Source organism: Podarcis melisellensis (assembly GCF_964234715.1).
Source record: "Podarcis melisellensis genome assembly, chromosome: 14".
NCBI lineage: Eukaryota > Metazoa > Chordata > Lepidosauria > Squamata > Lacertidae > Podarcis > Podarcis melisellensis.
In genome coordinates, this window is record NC_138546.1 from 36,964,751 (window position 1) to 36,984,036 (window position 19,286).

Consider the following 19,286-nt stretch of genomic DNA (forward strand, 5'->3'; position numbering starts at 1 on the left):
TCTATCTATCTATCTATCTATCTATCTATCTATCATCATCATCATCTATCTATCATCTATCTACCGTATCTATCTATATCTATCATCTATCTATCTATCTATCATCTATCTATCTATCTATCTATATCTATCAATCATCTATCTATCTATCTATCATCTATTTATCTATCTAATGTTGCTATGGCCGATGGCTGACACAAATAAAGTTTCATTCTATCTATCGATCTATCAATCTATCTATCATCTATCTGTTACAAGCAATCTATTGTTGTTGTTGTTTAGTCATTTAGTCATGTCCGACTCTTCGTGAACCCATGGACCAGAGCACGCCAGGCACTCCAGTCTTCCACTGCCTCCCGCAGTCTGGTCAAACTCATGTTGGTAGCTTCGAGAATACTGTCCAACTATCTCATCCTCTGTCAACCCCTTCTTCTTGTGTCCTCAAACTTTCCCAACATCAGAGTCTTTTCCAGGGAGTCTTCTCTTCTCATGAGGTGGTCAAAGTATTGGAGCCTCAGCTTCACAATCTGTCCTTCCAGTGAGCACTCGGGGCTGATTGCCTTAAGAATGGATAGGTTTGCTCTTCTTGCAGTCCATGGGACTCTCAAGAGTCTCCTCCAGCACCATAATTCAAAACCATCAATTCTTCAGCGATCAGCCTTCTTTATGGTCCAGCTGTCACTTCCATACATCACTACTGGGAAAACCATAGCTTTATCTATATGGACCATTGTTGGCAAGGTGATGTCTCTGCTTTTTAAGATGTTGTCTAGGTTTGTCATTGCTTTTCTCCCAAGAAGCAGGCGTCTTTTAATTTCGTGACTGCTGTCACCATCTGCAGTGATCATGGAACCCAAGAAAGTAAAATCTCTCACTGTCTCCATTTCTTCCCCTTCTATTTGCCAGGAGGTGATACACAAACTAATAAAAATAGGTTTTTATATTTCGTTCTCAGTTCAATCTTTACAGTCCTCAATGAACATTCTCCTCGATTTTAAGGTAGCAACTGCAGATCTCAGAACTTGGTCTGTCATAAATTTGCCAAATTGGAACTGAGTCAGTCATGTCCATTAGCCCCAGTAGGTTTCTTCAAATCCAGGCTTGCTTAAAAAACAACCAACAACACCAAACATACCATCTCAGGACTATTTAATTACTCATCTTCTAACATTGTGTATGCCATCAAATGCTAACAGTGCCCTTCAGCTCTCTATATTGGACAAACAGGCCAGACCCTACGCCAAAGGATAAATGGACATAAATCTGATATCAGGAACCACAAGACAGAGAAACCAGTAGGAGAACACTTCAATCTCCCAGGACATTCTATGCAAGATCTCAAAGTAGCTGTCTAATTACAAAAGAATTTCAGAAATAGACTGGAAAGAGAAGTTGCTGAATTGCAACTTATTACCAAACTTAAAACCATGGAGAGACCTGGTCTGAATAGAGGCATTGGGTTCTGATCTCATTAAACACGATAAAGCTATTTTTAGCCATCTCACCCCTTGTGTTTTCCTGTAAGACCAACTGCAGTTGTTAACAGTCGTCAACAGGTTTACCACACCTATCAGCCAATCACCCATTCCCACCACCCTTATGAGTAATACCCCTCCCCACCCTCTCACTATATATAAGGGTCTGGTGACTTCTGTTTCAGTGTATCTGAAGAAGCGTGCATGCACACGAAAGCACACACCAATAACTAACTTAGTTGGTCTCTAAGGTGCTACTAGAATGAATTATTTTATTATATTTTGTTTTGTTTTAAAAAAACAAAGTGTGCCATCTACTATACAGTGGTACCTTGGGTTAAATACGCCTCAGGTTACATACGCTTCAGGTTACAGACTCCGCTAACCCAGAAATAGTACCTCGGGATAAGAACTTTGCTTCAGGATGAGAACAGAAATCGTGCTCTAGTGGCGCAGCAGCAGGAGGAGGCCCCATTAGCTAAAGTGGTGCTTCAGGTTAAGAACAGTTTCAGGTTAAGAATGGACCTCCGGAACGAATTAAGTACTTAACCCGAGGTACCACTGTATATCCGTGTGTGTGTGTGTTTTCAGAGGTTCAGGGCAAAGAAGTGTGGGCTTCGTTCAGTCTAAATATCTGAAAGGGGATTCTAAGTGTCTTCCGCTGAATACATTTTGAATCTTCCCTGGCTTCCCTGCCCTGGGAAAAAATGCCAAATGCATTTACCTGGACTTCCTTGGTGTTTCCCTTCAGACCTTCACACAGCATGTAAGATGTGTGCGCTATTAAGAGCGGGTCTTGCAGGCATGCTCACACACCCCTCTCCCCATGTGTGCTCACCCCAAATCCCTGAGGAGAGCTTGCATGTGTTTATGGTATGTGTGTATATCTATAGCCCTGTATCTTCCTGGCCTGAGAGGGACTTCAGAATCTTTTCACCATATCCGCTGGGGAACCATTACAGAATGAGGAAAGCCCAAATGTGTGAGTGCACGATGCCAGCTTTATTGAGCCAATGCTACTCGTTGAAATTTGGCCCCAAGTTGACCTTTCTGAAGGAGAGCACCTTTTATGCGCAGATAGAGAGACAGAGAGAGATCATCAATAATATGGACATTGGTCCTTTGCTCTCTCTAATCATCTGTGAAGGGCATCACTTTTCACCTTGTCTGGTTTACACGGCCTGTGCAAAGCCTTGATATTCATTGGGTGACCTATTTTAGTATTAGCCAATGGAATCACAGTTGGCAAAGAGCATGAGATGCTAGACAAGGGGAGGGGGACAGTAGAGTGGGTTGGGGAGAGGTGTCATTTTTTTCTGTCTTTCCCACCACCCATCAACAGAATTTTCAATAAGGGTATGGAAATATGCAATGAAATACAATGGACAATGAGTGTATAATTCAGTAGTGTGGCTGTGTGATGGAGGCACAGGCTGAAGGCACTGCAATATTAGCAATCCATACGAACCCTGTATTAGAAATGGGGAAGAAATCCAATTTGGTACACATTTAAAGACAAGCTTACCTTACCCACACTTTCAAAAACAATGCACGGACCGAAACATAGTCATCTTTTGAAATTTGTACTTCTCTGAATTTTGTACTGCCATTCTTTGGTTAAGTAATGTGTACTGAAGTGCATATAGTACGCATAGAAATGCATATACAGTGGTACCTTTGGTTATGTACTTAATTCGTTTCAGAGGTCTGTTCTTGAAACTGTGCTGAACCTGAAGCACCACTTTAGCTAATGGGGCCTCCCGCTGCCGCCGCGCTGCCGGAGCACAATTAGTGTTCTCATCCTGAAGCAAAGTTCTTAACCCGAGGTAATTTTTCTGGGTTAATAGAGTCTGTAACCTGAAGCGTCTGTAAACTGAAGCATCTGTAACCCAAGGTACCACTATATTGGTGAAAAATAATATCCGAAAAGGAATTTCATTAGGGAAAATTGCTTTGCAAAAAAATGTGTATATTGAGCAAATGTGCATACAAAAAACAGGGAAATGTGCTCTAAAATGCCCGTGAATTTTCATGGGGATTTAAAAACAACAACAACGCAGCCACAAACCAATGTGGAAATGTGGAGAACTGAACCTAAGTTTGGAAATAGGAGAAACTGAAAACTATCTGTAACAGAGAAACTTTTTGTAATAGATAAAAGATATAATGCAGTCGAAAAGTTTTGAGTAAAAACATGGCAGACGTGGGCGGTGGGTCAATTTATGACATAGCTGTCAATGTTTCCTTTTTTTTAAGGGAAATTCCCTTATTCTGAATAGGATTCCTCTCAAGAAAAGGGAAAAGTTGACAGCTATGATTTATGAAACTATTTGATATGAAGATTCTTGCAAAAATGTTTGGGGAAAAATTAAAAAATGCTAAATAAAATACTAAATATATAAAGGTAAAGGTAAAGGTACCCCTGCCCGTACGGGCCAGTCGTGACCAACTCTGGGGTTGCGCACCCATCTCGCTTAAGAGGCCGGGGGCCAGTGCTGTCTGAAGACACTTCTGGGTCACGTGGCCAGCGTGAAGAAGCTGCTCCGGCGAGCCAGCACCAGCGCAGCACACGGAAACGCCGTTTACCTTCCTGCTATAAAGCGGTACATATTTATCTACTTGCACTTAGGGGTGCTTTCGAACTGCTAGGTGGGCAGGAGCTGGGACCGAACAATGGGAGCTCACCCCGTCGCGGGGATTCGAACCGCCGACCATGCGATCGGCAAGTCTAGGCGCTGAGGTTTTACCCCCAGCGCCACCCGTGTCCCTATACTAAATATATACTTTAAAAAAAAAGGAAATAGGGGAAACTGAGAGAAACTGAAATTGGCAGAGTCACCCATCCCAAACCTGTATTAAACATGTTGAATTCTAGTAATCGGCATATCCCTATTTGGTATTCCTCAGGGAAGGAGAGTAGATATCGTTCCGTCTAGCATGCAGGCTGAACAATATGGAAGTGTGTGGCGTTGAATTCCCCCAATTGATTTTAAAAAGCTCCTCCTCCCCTTTTTCATGTCCTCTCTGATACACTGTTGTGAACCTCTTTTTTAATGGCAGTTAATATGTTTTACAGATAAATAGGTAGTAGACATTTTATTATTGGGGGGGGGGTACCCTCCATAAATACACTTTCTAGAGGATGTGGATAACAGCTCGTTGGAGATTGCCCTCGCTAGCAGCTCCTGCGCTATAAGCTGACATGTTTTTGATTTCAAGACTCTCCTTTGCAAAATAACCTGTGGGATATGAAGCAGGGAAGGGGAAGGAGAATGTGGGGAGCAGGGAGAGAATATACCCCTGTCTTATTCATTGTTTCCGGCAGATTGTCCATGTCCTGTTCCGGAAAGTGTTCTTGAACGCATCAGCTTTTGATAAACTAGAAAGAAAGATCACTTATTAGAAGAGCTATTGTTATCCAGCGACCCTTTTGGTCTGTTCAATGGGCAGACATCTGCTCCATCTGTGTTTCAGTGAAGGAGAAGGCGGTAAAGCGGGGGGAGGGGGAAAACCCCGAGGAATATCCCACAGTTTGGCTCGGTGCTTAAGTCTTATAATGTCAGATATGGAGAATGCAAAACAGCAGAGGTTGCCAGGGATATGGCAAGGCTGTCCAAAGGATCTGCCCTAGTTTCTGGCTGAAAACTAGGTCAAAGAGGCAGTGTAATTCAAGCCTGGCAGCACATACGAATGACTAAAAGGATCCCTTCCATGTGCTGCAATTGACCTATGCGCGGCACAACCCACAGGGGCCTTCCCCTGCGCCTGACCCACAGAAGCAGATGGATGCGCCTTGCGCAGCTCCCATTAACTATAATGGGCCTAGAGCAGGAAGGGGCTGCAGGCAGATCCTAGTTTGCAAAATCTGATGCCACCCCCCTTTTGATTCAAAGGTTAGCATAAAGCCAGTGTACCAGTTAAATTGAGTCCCCATCCCACCCCCTGCCCTAAAATGCAGTGCTGTGGTACCTTGGTTCTCAAACTTAATCCGTTCCGGAAGTCCATTCCAAAACCAAAGCGTTCTAAAACCAAGGTGTGCTTTCCCGTCGAAAGTAATGTAAAACAGATTCATCCATTCCATATTTTTAAAAACAACCCCTAAAACAGCAATTTAACATGAATTTTACTATCTAACGAGGCCATTGACCCATAAAATGAAAGCAATAATCGATGCACTGCGCTATAAAATAGGGACACGGGTGGTGCTGTGGGTTAAACCACAGAGCCTAGGACTTGCCCATCAGAAGGTCGGCGGTTTAAATCCCCACAACGGGATGAGCTCCCGTTGCTTGGTCCCTGCTCCTGCCAACCTAGCAGTTCAAAAGCACATCAAAGTGCAAGTAGATAAATAGGTGCCGCTCCGGCGGGAAGGTAAACGGCGTTTCCATGCGCTGCTCTGGTTCGCCAGAAGCGGCTTAGTCATGCTGGCCACATGACCCGGAAGCTGTACGCCGCCTCCCTCGGCCAATAAAGCGAGATGAGCGCTGCGACCCCAGAGTCGGTCACGACCAGACCTAATGGTCAGGGGTCCCTTTACCTTTTTACTATAAAATAAATAAGACAGTAAAAAAAAATTTCTTACCTGCGCTTATGATAGTCATTGTTTGGATGGGTTTGTGGGTTTTTTATCCATTTCTGCAGTCATACAATCAACCAATCAATCAATTGGTAGCTGAACTGGGTTCCACACAGTCACAAAAACAAATTAACCGAAAAAGCCTCAAAAACGAAAACGCAAAATAAAATAAAAAGTGAAAACAAAAGCACCAAATTTAATCCGTTCCAGAAGTGCATTTGACTTCTGAAATGTTCAAAAAGTAAGGCGCAGCTTCTGATTGGTGCCGGTGCCCCGGAAACAATAGCTGGACATTCGGCTTCTGAGAAGCTTTCGAAAACTGGAACACTTACTTCCAGGTTTTCGGTATTTAAGAACCAAGGCATTTGAATACTAAGGCGTTTGAGAACCAATGTAACACAGTATATAATTCTCAAAGGAGGTTGAGTTTATGTGACAGATACTGATTTCACCTAAGTATGATGTGCAAGACAGTACAGCAGCCCAGTGCGCATGTCATATTCCAGCCCCAATAAATGTTTTTATTGAGTTTTCAACTAGGCAGAGTTACAGAATAAATACAGAAGAAATACTGCAAAGAAAATAAAACCGTCAGAGCTTGAAAAAAATAAGAAAGAGGTGTTACAATGCAATACAGATAAAACTTACATCTGCTGAAGTGCAAACATCATATTTCCGAACTCTTAGCCATGGCAACCACTCCAGATACATCCCATAGGCTCAAACACTGGCCGCCTTCTCCCACTGGAAGGAAACAAATTCTACCCACCCTACTTAAAGAATGTGGATAGCGAAGGCCACTGGCATAACTAACTACCCTCCCAATTAAAGACCAAACACCTGGCTGAATAATGTTTTTGACTGGCAGCTAAAAAAACAGGCGAAGATGCATGTGCTTCCGGGCATGTTTCCTTGGGGAGAGCATTCCACAAAAGGGGGAGCCACCATCAAAAAGGCCTGTCCTCTGCACCTTCAGAGATGGCACACAGAAAATGGCTTCAGATGATTGTAATAATAATAATAATAATAATAATAATAATAATAATAATAATTTATTATTTATACCCCGCCCATCTGGCTGGGTTTCCCCAGCCACTCTGGGCAGCTCCCAACAGAATTAAAAGCACAATAAACCATCAAACATTAACAATTTCCCTTCAGATGTCTTCTAAAAGTCAGATAGTTGTTTATTTTTTTGACATCTGATGGGAGGGCATTCCACAGGGCGGGCACCACTACCAAGAAGGCCCTCTGCCTGGTTCCCTGTAACTTGGCTTCTCGCAGGGAGGGAACCGCCAGAAAGCCTTCGGCACTGAATCTCAGTGTCCGGGCAGAATGATGGGGGTGGAGATGCTCCTTCAGATATACTGGACCGAGGCCGTTTAGGGCTTTAAAGGTCAGCACCAACACTTTGAATTGTGCTCAGAAATGTACTGGGAGCCAATGTAGGTCTTTCAGGACCGGTGTTATGTGGTCTTGGCGGCCGTTCCCAGTTACCAGTCTAGCTGCCACATTCTGGGCCGAGCCATTTAGGGCTTTAAAGGTGATGAAGTGGCCAGTTTGGTTCAAGTGGGGAGAGGTATTGTAGGGAAGGTGTGATACATATTCTAAGAAGGGATGTATTTGCATTTTAATCTTCTTTTTTAAGTTGTATTTTAATCAACTTGTTTTTATTATTGGTTGTTAGCCGCCCTGAGCCCGGTCTTGGCTGGGGAGGGCGGGGTATAAATAAAATTTATTATTATTATTATTATTATTATTATTATTATTATTATTATTATTATTCCCTCCCGTCTCTGGCTAGCTCACCTGCCCCTTGACTGAATCTCCATTGCTGCCTCAGATTTTCACAAGCACCTGGCACCCAGTTGCAGCTGTTGCTTCCACAAGTATCTGATAGGCCGCGGTAAGAACAGGATGCTGGAATCGATGGGCTACTGGCCTGATCCAGCAGGCGCTTCATAGAATCATAGAGTTGGAAGAGACCACAAGGGCCATCGAGTCCAACCCCCTGCCAAGCAGGAAACACCATCAGAGCACTCCTGACATATGGTTGTCAAGCCTCTGCTTAAAGACCTCCAAAGAAGGAGACTCCACCACACTCCTTGGCAGCAAATTCCACTGTCGAACAGCTCTTACTGTCAGGAAGTTCTTCCTAATGTTTAGGTGGAATCTTCTTTCTTGTAGTTTGGATCCATTGCTCCGTGTCCGCTTCTCTGGAGCAGCAGAAAACAACCTTTCTCCCTCCTCTATGTGACATCCTTTTATATATTTGAACATGGCTATCATATCACCCCTTAACCTCCTCTTCTCCAGGCTAAACATGCCCAGCTCCCTTAGCCGTTCCTCATAAGGCATCGTTTCCAGGCCTTTGACCATTTTGGTTGCCCTCCTCTGGACACGTTCCAGTTTGTCAGTGTCCTTCCTGGGTTCTTACATTCTTAGGAGAAATGGGACCATCCAGCTGCATCATTGTTATGGCTTTCAGAGTCCCAGGGTTTTTTGGCACCAGCCCTGACTGGGCAGTTCCTATGCACACAGAGCCCCCTGATGCACAAGCGACTTCTTCCATGCGCACCCAAGCTGCTGGATTGCGGCCAATGTAAATAATCAACTTGCTAAGCAAATATACTCATTGCTTAGGGACTTATTAGAAACTGGCAGCTAAATAAATCTTCCTAAACAAACAGTGATAATAAAAACAAGCTTAGGCGAACAAGTTTTGTGTGCTGTAATACCCATATAAATCTGTTAAATGAATAAGACTCGGCAGCATCAGAGGCTAAGAAACATCCTTTAATTTCTCTCTCCAACACACACACACACACACACACACACACACACACAGCATAAAACGTTCAACTGAGTGGCAAATCTGTGACAGGAATAATGTATTCAACTGTGCAGGAATACTACAGGTAAGGTATGCAAATAGACAACGTGCTACATCAGGGAGAAGTCAAAAGAACAGCTATGCTCATTTATCCTCCTTGTGGAATGGTAGGCCATTTCTTAATGCAAGCATTTTGAATCAATGAAGTGTTTTTGGTTTTGTTTAAAAAAAAATAATGTTAATAACTATTTTCCTATGCAGTGGTACCTCGGGTTAAGAACTTAATTCGTTCTGGAGGTCTGTTCTTAACCTAAAACTGTTCTTAACCTGAGGTACCACTTTAGCTAATGGGGCCTCGCACTGCCGCCACACGATTTCTGTTCTCATCCTGAGGCAAAGTTCTTAAACCGAGGTACTATTTCTGGGTTAGAGAAGTCTGTAACCTGAAGTGCCTGTAACCCAAGGTGCCATTGTAGAAGAATTTTGCATTAGGGCCATTTTTTAAAAAAAAATTGCCAATAGCAATTATGTAACCCATACAGAAGAATAACAGAATCACAGAACTGTAGAACTGGATGGGACCCTGACAATCATCTCTTCCCACCTCCTGCAATGCAAGGATCTTAACTAAAGCATCCATGACAGATAGCTATCCAGCCTCTGCATAAAAACTTCTATAGAGTTTTCCAAGGCGATCCTATACACACTTACCTCGTAGAAATCCTGTAGAGCTCAGTGGAGGCTCTTATGGTGACAGGCAGGTCAGAAATAATGGGTTGTACCCATGTCCATCATACAAAGGGTAGACCCATTGACATAACTGCCATAGGTTCATTCATTTCAGTGGGTCTACTTGGAGTAGAACTCAGCTGGCTAAAGCCCCCTTATAAGTAATGAAATAAGGTAAAGATAAGGGGACCCCTGACCATTAGGTCCCGTCGTGACCAACTCTGGAGCTGCAGCGCTCAACTCGCTTTATTGGCTGAGGGAACCAGTGTGGTGTAGTGGTTAAGAACGGTAGTCTCCTAATCTGGGGAACCGGGTTCGCGTCTCCGCTCCCCCACATGCAGCTGCTGAGTGACCTTGGGCCAGTCACACTTCTTTGAATTCTCTCAGCCCCACTCACCTCACAGAGTGTTTGTTGTGGGGGAGGAAGGGAAAGGAGAATGTTAGCCGCTTTGAGACTCCTGAAGGGGAGTGAAAGGCGGGATATCAAATCCAAACTCTTCTTCAGGGAGCCGGCATACAGCTTCCGGGTCATGTGGCCAGCATGACTAAGCCGCTTCTGGTGAACCAGAGCAGTGCACGGAAACGTCATTTACCTTCCCGCCGGAGTGGTACCTATTTATCTACTTGCACTTTGACGTGCTTTCGACCTGCTAGGTTGGCAGGAGCAGGGACCGAGCAACGGGAGCTCACCCCATCACGGGGATTCGAACCGCCGACCTTCTGATGGGCAAGTCCTAGGCTCTGTGGTTTAACCCACAGCGCCACCCATCTCCCTCTAATGAAATAAAGCACTTTGCAAAGTAAGCCCCTATCTGGAGGGAGTCTATAGGCATTTGGCTTGCATGTTTAAATAAATATGGGGCTGGGTTACTCCTATGCATTCTGCTGCCATATTTTGACTTCCCTGTTAAAAATTCATACTTGGAAGCAAGGTGTGTGGCAAGCCCAGAACTTGTGGCTTACCACCACCACTTCCCTCCCTGGAGAAAGCTAAGCCAGTTGAGAAGAGAGCCCTTATTACGTATGCAATTAAGCCAGCTCTGTTTTCGCACAGGATGTCTGCCCTATGGGTTGTGCGTTTTCAGAGTGTGCGGCAGCCGGCAACAGAACGGCCTTCTTTTTAATAAAATCCAACTTAGCCTTGAGCCTTCCCGTAAATGTGGCATTTACATTTATAGTAAGCACCTCTCTCTGGGCAATGATAATAAAAAGCCCTGAGTACAAAACAGAGAGTGGTCTCCACTGTTGCAGAGCCACACGGCGGGATAATAGAAGGACCACACAGTCTTTTGTACCGTGGAATCTGCCAAAGCTGATAAGCAACAGTGAAAGAAAGACAGAAAGCCTTTTCTTGTCATGTTTACATCAGTGTTTACAGTTTTGAAAAGAAGGAGTGGGGAATCGAAGTGGGTCCAGGCAGAAGCACAGACGAGGGTTTGAATGCTTTGCAATAGGCTATTTGAATGCTATGAATTTAACTTTTGAGGAAGCAGACACAGGGTTGTGCTGTAAGCCTCCTTGGGGCTTCAGTGGGGTTGAATCCCAGTCCAGTACGTGTGCAAAAGATTGCAAGGACAATTGTATGCAAATCCTCCAAGTGTCCCAATTTTCCAGGGATGGTCCTGGATCTACAGAAGCCATCCCAGTTTCTGATTTGATTCTGGAATGTCCCGCTTTTCCTTAGGACGTCCCTATTTTCACTGGAGAAATATGGGTGGAGATGGTAGGGCGTCCCTATTTTCATCAAAGAAACCTTAGAGCCCTGGAGATAAGTAACTACAGTGGTACCTCTGGTTAAGAACTTAATTCGTTCCAGAGGTCCGTTCTTAACCTGAAACTGTTCTTAACCTGAGGTACCACTTTAGCTAATGGGGCCTTTTTTTTACAGTAAGGTAGCAAAAAGGATACAGTAGTGACAAAATCAGTTAAAGTCATAAAAGTTTGCTTAAAGTGCGCTCTGAAATAAGTAATAGACACATAACAGAAAGTTTGTGGTTCAGTGCAGGGCAGCTTCCTGCATTCTTCACATCTGGAGGACCAGAGGCACAGTGGCAGAGCATCTGTGGTACATGCAGAAGATCCCAAATGCAATTCCCAGCATCTCCAGTTAGGGTAATGTGCCCTGCCTGGTTCTCCAGAGAGCTGTTGCTGGTCATTGGAGACAGCACTTAACTAGATGGACCAATGGTCCGATTCAGTATGAGACAACTTTCTAGGATTCCTTCTTTTGGAAAAGATTTGTTTTAGGGAACAAACTGGCCCAAGGCTGATGTCTGCTTCATTGTTTTACATCACAGTATTTTTCATCTTCTTACGAGCAGGTCCAAATCTTCATTTGACCCATGCATTCCTCTAGCACCCTGCTCCTTTAACCACTTACTAATGTAATGGACCAGGTTAAACTGGTTTGTTCTCCTGATGTCAGGATCTGCCTATTAACCACCAGGAGAGACAAGACAGCTTTAACACTTAGGAATCAGAGAAGAGAAATGGGGAGGTGCGCTGGAGTAAGTCTTGCGATGTGTTTTTCCTTTAGGTGGCTGGATCGGTTATCAGCTTGCTTCAGAAAACACTTCCACGCTAGGTGAGCAGAATTAAAGCAGAAACCAACTATAAACTGGGATATTGCTGAAGGGTAGAGGCAAAGCTCTCAGGGGGGATTAGGAGGGATGCTGATGTATTTAAACCATTGCCTACTTTATATGGTGGGAAGGTGAGGTAAGCAGCTACCCTAGGATGGCAGAAATCCAGAGGTGCTGTGCTAATTGGGAGAGCTCTGGAAAACACTCTCCCTTTGCTTTGACCCTGGAGATAACAGCATCAAGTCTGTGTAGGAATGGGTGAGAAATTTAATTCCAATTTAAAGTCAACCTACACCACGTGTGCTTTCTGAAACAATATATGGACCAATATACAGCCACCTTTTGAAATTTCCCACCCACATGAGAAACCAGGCAGGAAGAGGCTTTGGAGAGAGGCGTTTTTGCCCTGGAGTACCCCTCCCCATCTCCCCAAATCCTTTTCCTCTCTAGGAATCTAGTCTGGTTCATTTTAAGCAGGTTGGATTTGATTTAAACCAAATCAATTTAAATCACTATTAAATTCACGATTTGAATCACTAGTTGAATCACTTGGTTAAAATCATTATTGTTTTACAGAAAGACTCATTCTTGCTGGTATAATCTTAATCTTTATGACCAGAGGAAGGTTTCATTTTTGAAATAATAGTTTTTCAGAGGAGTTTTTACAGTTATATCAAAAATTACGGATTTGGTTATACTCTTAGAAATACATAGACAGATAATTATGAAATTATTGTGAGGTTTAATAAGTTAACTGTTTATATTTGGACAACTTTTATGCTGTACTTAATTAGAAGGAGAAAAATAAAATTTCCTCTATAACAATTTAAACAATGTATTCAACTAAAACAAGAACATTATAGCATATGTGTTCATGTTTGTAAACTGATGTGGTTAAACAATTTTTTGAGGAGGAGGAGGAGGAGGAGGAGGAGGAGGAGGAGGGAGGGAGAAGGAGAAGAAGAAGAAGAAGAAGAAGAAGAAGAAGAAGAAGAAGAAGAAGAAGAAGAAGAAGAAGAAGAAGAAGAAGTTTAGACTGAATTTTAGCACACATGAAAAACTTATAACAAATCCTTATTTCCTGGTGAATAGCCTATGGACTATACTGTAACTTAAACAGAAAACAACCATCAGAATTTTTTTTTCCTCCAAAAGCATTTTATTTTAAAAATCCAATTTAAATTTTTTAAAATCCGATTTAAATTTTAAAAAATCATCATTTTTTATCCACCCTGATTTTAAGCCATAGAGAGAGTTAAGCTGCAGGACCAGAGCTCTCTGTATGTCTCTCAGATCTGGAGCCAAAGAGGAAATGCCCACTAGACAAAGAGGGGGTGCTTGTATTCATGGTAGGGGCAGTGGCGAAGGAAGGTGTCGTGACACCTGGGGCGGGCGTCGCTACATAGGGCTCATGTGCGGCATCACTACGTACGACGCATGCGCCGTACGTAGCGACGCCACACATGCGCTGTACATAGGTTTGCTGGCGGCGCCGTACAGATGGTGCCAGGTTCCTCTGCTTGCGGCTGCAGCCACGAACGGAGGATCCTCCACATGCAACTGCAGTGGCGCGGTGGCTGCTGGCGCTGCTGCAAGCCCCTGTGGGCTGACTTCTTATCACCCCCGCAGGCATGGAACCCGGGGCGCACCGCCCCCCGCCCCCCGTTGCAATGCCACTGGGTAGGGGGAACAAGATGAGGTGAACAAGGACCACTTGGTTAAGTGCAGAAGTGCTTAAGTGCAGAAGAGTTTACACTGGACTGGGGAAATCGCCAGGCACATCGTAGTGCAGGCACCCCCCTATTCTCGCTGAAGTCACCATTAACATTGGCTTTATTACCTTTGCCGTCTCAGCATAAGTGGGATTATCAGACTCTAACCAGCAGAGAATGCTTCTCTTGTCCAACCCAATCCCCAGAGGTGAGCCAAACTAATATATTTACTTAAGTGTTTAAGAAGTTGGAGCTAGGTGGTGGTGGTGGTGGCAGCGAGAGCCCTGCTTTAATAATAATAATAATAACAGTAATAATAAACCCAGCAGCCATCTCCCTTCACCTCATTTTACATACCACAAAGGAGTGTTCTTCTGTGGGTTGATTCCAGCGGGGCTCTTAGTACACGAAAGGCCTGGCAACCTCGTGAGGAACAAGGAAAGCAATTAGTTTTACATTTCCTAAAACATTGCGGATCTGTTTTATTTTGGGGGGCTATATGGGTTTTGGCTATTAAAATAGAACTATTTGCGTAAGAATGTGGGGGGAAGGTGGCTTGTGAAAGGGAGCCTTGTTGGGGATGGAAAGCAGGCGTTTTTACAGGGCCCGTGGTCAGGCCTTCCTGTGTAGGGCTCAGTCAGAATATAGACAGCATTTAAGAATATTTTCCAGTGTGGGGTGGAATTGGCCTGCAGTTGGGCGATGCCCAGAAACACACTCAGGAAGCAGCGTTCAGTAGGATTGAATGCTCCTGCCCTCGGTCAGGAGGGGGACAGGGGAAGAGACGCAGCACCTCCTTCTTCCCCCTCCCAACCATATGTTCAGTTGGGGGTTAAAATTATAATGAAATGTTAGTAAGGTACAGGTAAAGGACCGCTGGACGATTAAGTCCAGTCAAAGGCGACTATGGGGTTGTGGTGCTCATCTCACTTTCAGGCCGGCATATGTCCACAGACAGCTTTCCGGGTCATGTGGCCAGCATGACTAAACTGCTTTTGGCACAATGGGACACCGTGATGGAAGCCAGAGTGCACAAAAACCCTGTTTACCTTCCCTCCACAGCGGTACCTATTTATCTACTTGCACTGGCATGCTTTCAAACTGCTAGATTGGCAGGAGCTGGGACAGAGCAACGGGGGCTCACTCCATTGTGGGGATTTGAACCGCTCACCTTCTGATCGGCAAGCCCAAGAGGCTCAGTGGTTTAGACCACAGTGCCACCCGCATCCCTGAAACATTAGTCCCACCCCCTGAATGGATTCAGGGCATGATCCAGTCTGGTTTGGGTGCAAGCCATGGGCCTGAATTGAGAAGGCTGTGCACAAGTAAGACCAGCTCTGTATCTAAGGTTGCCACATTTGGTCAGGCGAAATACGGGACAGGCAGGGGACAGGGGTAGACGTCGGCTCCCATAGTCAACTAAGCCACAGGTCCAGCCTCTTGCCATGTTTGCGTCAGAAGAGACTTGAGCACAAAGGAGGAGGAGGAGGGAAGAGGAGAGGTCAGGTCGGGATGGCGGAGGGGACCAAGCAGTAATGCACCATGCTAGACTGGTGGGCAGTGGCTGAGGAGGAGTACCAGCGAGGAGAAAGGAAAGAGGGGTGAGGGAGGGTGTCAGGGACCGTGCTGAGGAGGGCTGCACTGAGGAAGAATGGTGGGAGCCACCCTCTCCTCCTGATCCTGAATCTTCCCAGGAGCAGGAGGACAGTGTAGATTTGGAACAGTGGTTTGCAGAGGGGCATAGTTCAGAAGGCAGAAGCTGGGAAATACTGGATGGGGAACAGCTAGGAGAAGTGACACTGGAAAGAGAGAGTGTGTTAACAGATTCACAGTCTCTGGACAGCACCCATCCCCCATCTCCAAAGACACAGAGAGCTCAGAAAACGTTAGAACAGAAAGCGCAGAAGGTACAAACTCAGATTACAAGATGTAGGAGTAATGTAGATTAATAGAGATGGAGGGGGAGAGTGAGCCTTAATTGGGAGCACCACCATTTCTAGTAGACATGGTGTTTGTTTTCTCACTGTGATTATTAAAGAATCTAACTGGTAAGACGTTCCTTTCGTTTGATCTCTTCTTATTTACTAAGCCGATTCCCTGGAGCCTGACAGAGGGAAAGGAGGTTGCTCCTTCCCCCTTCTCTCTATTATCACTCACACTGGGCCAGGCTCCTCATCAGCTGCACCAACAGCAACGCAACCACCATTTTGGCTTGGCCAAGCACGAGTATGGGAGAAAGCTGTCCTGTTTGAAGCCCAAATGGGACAGGAGATGGGTAGCAACCCTACTGGAGAGAGTCTTGAGGGCCAGGCAGAGAGACCTTGAAGTTTAGCCCCCAAGCCTGAGGTACCTGGTTCCTGCCCTAGAACTACTGTCCTCCAAAGCTACTAAAGTCCATCTAAGCCCCATTAGCAGGCCAGGATCCAGGTTGAAAATGGTCAAATATTTTGCCCCAGTTACATGGAGTTGTACCCAATGGTAATCCAACTCAGAGTAGACCCACTGAAATTAATGAAAGATAGCTTCAATGGTTTGCTCTGACTGGGACTAGCATTAAGTTCAACTCCGTGTGTTTGGAGCCCCTGCATACTTTTTGCTGCCCATTTTCAAGTGTCTGCCCAATCCCGTTTTGCATGATATTGCAAATGTGTGTGTGTAGCTCATCATAATCCCACTGCTGTCGCAGCTGCTGTGTGTTTTAGGTTTGGCAGGCAGCTGTCCCAAAATTGCCCGAGATTCCCTGCCAGTCTTTTTAAATTGCATTATACAATCAATTAAACTTTTCTGACCTTCCTGTCTCCAGATAAATTCAGCCGTTGATGCTTCGAGAAGCAAATCATGCATGCAAATTGGGTCTAATGACAGCTGTAGTTCTGACTGCAGCCATGAAATAAAGGAGTGTAACACAGGGCTAGCTTGGGTAAAACATGGAGCCACATATATTTAGTTTCATGCAATTTCTTTGCTGGGTGCCTGTGCAGGAACCTAGCTAACTTTAGCACATAAAAGTGGGTGGCTTTAACTTCACCCCCGCCCCTGTCAAACACACACCTCAGGGTGGGTAGGGAGGTCTTCCTCCCCCATCCCCTTTCAGGGCCCCATAACTCCGAGTCGGGGTCACAGGTTAGCCCCAAAGGCGATTCTTACCCAGCCAACAGGTCCTACAACCTGGAAGACAAGTCTTGGGTCTCACCTTTCATCTTAAAAGTACCTAAAGATGCCCACCAAACTCCACCTTGTGAAATTCCTGCACGTACATGTGAAATACATAACACACACAAACACAATTTGAAGCCAAAATCTGGGACGCCATCTTCCCCAATGCCATCTTCCTGTTTTCTATCACAAGAGCACGGTGGCCATTTTGGTTGCTGTGATCTTGCGTGGTTTTGCAGCACAGTTTCCCCCTCCCCCCAAAAAAAGCAGACTGGGGGACATGGTGCCCCAAAATGCATGTTTTAGGGCACCATGCAAGATCGCAGCCCCCAAAAATTGCATTTTCTGCTAAAAACACAATTATAGCTAATTATACATATTATTAAATGCATTATTGTAGGTGTCATATACATAACTAAGCCTTCCTCCATCCCACCCCACCCCTGTGGGAAATATGGGAGGTTGGGAGGGGAAAATTCATTTTCGGTCCTGAGGCTCTGACATCGAGGACAGGTGGGTGGGGTGATCATGCAGATCATGCTCAAAAGGAGGCTTATAATATAATACAATACTTTTTGCATTAAATGTTGCACATAATAGTGTGTTTTTTTAATACACAAGTGGCTTAGACATAAGGGGATACTCAGTGCAAGAGGCAGTGGGATACAAGCAAAGGTTGTTCAGGTTGGAACGGCCACATTTTATGTATATATGCATTTAAAACACATTCATTGCCCGTTGCTATTTCTTATCATTTTTATTCTCTTGAGAATCAGGAGTACAGCTAGTTTACAGTCTGTTCTTAATCCTTAGGAGGAGCGGCAGGGTGCTGGATTTTGCAAGGTTTAGGAGCTAAAACCTCAGCTAAGCGTATCAGCAGAGGATGCTATGATGCTTAGTTATTTGCTAGCCTCTTGTATCCATTTATCTCCACTTGAACTTGCTTGATCCATTAGGTGGCCGGGAGAAAAGAGAGTGGGAGAGAATTAGCTGTTCAATGAAATCCAGCTTAGCGACTGAATGAACTTGACAGGCAGCTCCTTTAGGCAACTTTGAATGGGCTTCAAAACAATGTGGGTTCGCACAGGTGATCGTTCTAAGTACTGCTGTCGAGAGGCCACCAGATTGTTCTCGCAAGGTCTTCCACGTTAAATGGCAGGTTAAAAGAAGTCTAATGCAGGGGCACGTTCTCTGAGCATTGAGAAGTTCTGGCGCCAGAGATCCTTGTGTGTTCTAATTTCTCATAGAGGACAGATCACTGGGAAGTGATAACGACTTTTGCAATTATTGGGGTATTTACAGGAGTCTGAGTAGCCAGCACTCCTACAAGGCAGCAGATTTGCACATAGGAACATACGAACAGGGCTGTCTTAAGCATATGCAGTGCCAGGGTGCAAAGATCCGCCCAGCTCCCACCCACCCCAGGTTGCCCAGTCCCAGGCGCGCAGGAGGGCAGAGCTAGCTGGCCACCTCAGCATCTCACTGGCTCGGTCATCCCCAAACTCGTGGTGGAGAGCCGTCCGCACCAGAAGATCCCGCTGCAGCACTCTGACCGAGGGGCAGGCTCTTCCCTGGCTCAACTCTCAGGCCCTGGACTCTCAGCCTGGCGCCCCTTAGAGCCCAGAGCTCGGGTGCCCCACACCCCTAGCACCTATGGGGAAGACGGCCCTGCCTATGAAGAGCCTGCTGGATCAGGCCAAAGGTCCATGTAGTCAGCATTCTGTTCTCACAGTGGCCAACCAGATGTGGTGTAGTGGTTAAGAGCGGTGGACTCATAATCTGGTGAACTGGGTTCGCTTCCCCGCTCCTCCACATGCAGCTGCTGGGTGACCTTGGGCCAGTCACACTTCTCTGAAGTCTCTCAGCCCCACTCACCTCACAGAGTGTTTGTTGTGGGGGAGGAAGGGAAAGGAGATTGTTAGCCGCTTTGAGACTCCCTAGGGTAGTGATAAAGCGGGATATCAAATTCAAACTCTTGTGGGAAACCTGCAAGCAGGATTTGAGCATAGGAGTACTCTCCCCTTGTTTGGTTTCCAGAAAGTGATATTTTGAAGCATTACTGTCTCCAACTGTGGAGGCCAAGCATAGCCATCATGACTTGTTGTCATTGATAGTCCTAATTATATGGGCTCTTATCAAGTCCAGGAATTAATTTCAAGGAAAAGCAGGGGTTAACCACTTCCTGACACACACACCCCTTCCTGGCTGTTACTCAGTTGTGCA